This window comes from Dipodomys spectabilis, unplaced genomic scaffold, assembly GCF_019054845.1.
Source record: "Dipodomys spectabilis isolate Male_0828 unplaced genomic scaffold, ASM1905484v1 ptg000092l, whole genome shotgun sequence".
Taxonomy (NCBI): domain Eukaryota; kingdom Metazoa; phylum Chordata; class Mammalia; order Rodentia; family Heteromyidae; genus Dipodomys; species Dipodomys spectabilis.
Genome location: NW_024870769.1, coordinates 15492611 through 15495335, shown reverse-complemented (window position 1 = coordinate 15495335; position 2725 = coordinate 15492611). Strand labels below are relative to the sequence as shown.

At 60.1% G+C, this 2725-nt stretch overlaps 1 non-coding gene across 1 annotated transcript; it reads left to right on the top strand.

Moving 5' to 3' along the window:
* Positions 1–1588: 1588 nt before the first annotated feature.
* LOC122112232 lies at positions 1589–1708 on the top strand. The gene has a single exon (XR_006148128.1). It is a non-coding gene; the product is annotated as a 5S ribosomal RNA (ribosomal RNA).
* The last annotated feature ends 1017 nt before the right edge of the window (positions 1709–2725 follow it).

Sequence of the window (2725 nt, the reverse complement as noted above, 5' to 3'; positions counted from 1 at the left end):
CAATGACCCTGCAGTTACACACCGCCTTGCCAACACACACCCTAGGAAGCACAAGGGAGATGGGTTGGAAGCTGTTGGAGTTGCCACCTTGAGAAGACACGAGGTGAAGAAGAAGCCTGGCAGTCAGAAGAAGCAGTTGGCCACCAGGGCTGGAATGCTCAGTCCCCGCAACGAAGTACGGGTGGGAGGGTTGGCATGGGAGCTGGGCTGTGCTCAGAAGGACAGAGGCCCAGGGGGCCTTGTGCAGCCACCTCCAATGTATGCAAGCCATCCCCACCCTGTGGGATCTAGTGAAGCCTGGAATTAAGTTCGGTGCAGGCACACACACACACACACACAGAGAGACAGAGTGAGAGAGAGAGAGAGAGAGAGAGAGAGAGAGAGAGAGAGAGAGAGAGAGAGAGAGATGGGAGAGAGAGAGAGAGAGGAAAGACAGAGCAATTGGTTTAGGGAGAGAATCAGCCCTCCCTTCGCGCAAACACAGAGTCACAGTGGTTTCAGGAGGCTGGCAAGGCTAGATTGGATGGACAGAAAGAGGACAAGGCACCAGCCTCACGCCCGTGCTTTCCCACACTGGGGACCTCCCATTCCATGTACCGTCCAAGGGAGTCCTGTCCTCCCTGGTTTTCCTTGCCGGGTTGGGGCCCTGGTGGCATCTAGAGACCTGCTGTGCAGGTCTTGATCAGAGGTTGGGCTGAAGGGTCCAATTAGGTGTTAGGGCGGGGGGTTCCGTTGGGCTTCAGCTTTTGGCTGTGAATTGGTGTCAGCATTGGCCTTAGGCTTGGGTTAGGTGAGGTTTAGGGAAGAGGTGGGGGACAGGGGTCAGGTGCGATTTCAGTATGGAAGATGGGGTTAGGGTGAGACTTGGGATAGGTTTGAGCTTAGGTGTAGACCTACTCCATGGGGTTGAGGGTTTGGGTGAGGGTTACTGGTGGGGTGAGGAATGGGCCTGTCCTGAGGACAGTTGTGGACCAGGTTTCTGGGTTAGGTGGTTCTGCACCGGCACTAGAGAGGTGACTTCCAGGATGCTCTGCAAAGCCCAGGCCTCTGCTGAGTGCATGGCCGGTGAGGGCAAAGCGAGGTGAGGGAGGGAGGGAGGCAAGCGCAGTGAGATGCAAAGCATCGGGAAGCAGCCAAATGCACAGCCATGCACCGAGAGATGGAAGCGGTCCCTCAGTAGCCTGGCGGCCGGAGAAGACAGGTGGGGAGCCTTGCAAGTGCACTTGCCTTAAGCGCTTGAATGTGCAAGGCTGACGCAGGCAGGCTGTGGGGGTAGGAGGGCAGGGCAGTGAGTCGCTGGGAAATCGGCCCGGTCTCCTTCTGGGCATTAGTGCGTGTGTGGGGGAAGGTTGGGTGGAAGGGGGGGGAGAGAGCGCTTGGGCGGCGAGAGCAGCAGGCTCGGCTTGCTGGCAGAGGCTGCGGTCCGTGCGTTGGTGCGAGCGTGCTCCGATGCAGTTGTGCGAGCAGGCAGGCGCAGCAGGTGTGTGTGAGGCGAGAGCCCCAGGCAGAGGCTGGCGGAGAGCGTGGAGAGCGGAGGCTGCAGAGGCGGCGAGCAGCATTTGGGGCTGCGCGCGCAGCGGCAGCAGGCGTCTACGGCCATACCACCCTGAACGCGCCCGATCTTGTCTGATCTCGTGAAGCTAAGCAGGGTCGGGCCTGGTTAGTACTTGGATGGGAGACCGCCTGGAAATACCGGGTGCTGTAGGCTTTTGCCTCCACCCGGCCCGGGGGCCGCCCCGGCCTTCCACCTCTCCACGCCCACCCCAGGCCTACTGCCTCCTCCGCCCCCCTCCGCCGCCGCCCTCCACCCCCCCCACCCCCCCCCCCCGCCCTCTTCTTTCATCCAAGCCAGCCCACCTTAGTCTGCTTCTTCACAACCCCAGCCCGCACCGCTCAGCCTGCCTTCTGCACACTTTCCCCACACATGCTCACACACCCCTCCTGGCACGCTGACTCCCTCACAGTCACAATCACAATCACCTGCTCCACACACACTCAAACCCTAGCTCCACTGTGCTCACAGCCCTGCCTAGGGAGCCCCTGCCCACCCCACACACTCTGACCACACCGCAGGCCCGTGCCACACCCCGCACTTCCGCACGGTGGCGCACTCACACCCATCCCACTGCTCTTGCCAGGCTCACTGGTTTCTCGCTTCTGGCTGCAAGCACATCTAGCCTGTGGCCAGCAGCTCCCCGGCCGGACCCGTTACCCACCCATCCACTCAGCCACTCCACCCGCCCCTCTACTGCCTGGCATGACTTCCTGTGGTACCTGAGGGGCTTCTTTGTGGCTTTGCCCAACCTTCTCTATGTGGGATGCCTACTCCTTGAATAGATGAATTGCTATCACTGAAATGAGGCTTGGCTCAAGTGTTCCAAGAAAGCCTTTCCTGCCTGCCTGCCTGCCTGCCGGCCTGCTTGCCTGTGGACTTTCCTAGCAGCTTGAAGACCCTGAGCTTCAATGCCAGGACAGACTAGCCAAGAGAAGGAGGGACACAGAGAAGCATAGAGCACACTCCAGCCATTTGCTTGACTAGAAAGCTGAGGCTCCTGGTATGCCTGCCATCTTGTTGAGCCCATGCACAAGCCCCCAGGAGGAGTCTCTGCTGTCAGCACATCCAGCAGGCAGACTAGACGGAGAGATTCCAGAGCCTCGCTGGGTGCCTACATGCGTTGCAGTGGGGAGGAAGGAGGGCTGGGACACAGTGTCTCCCCCTGGGAAG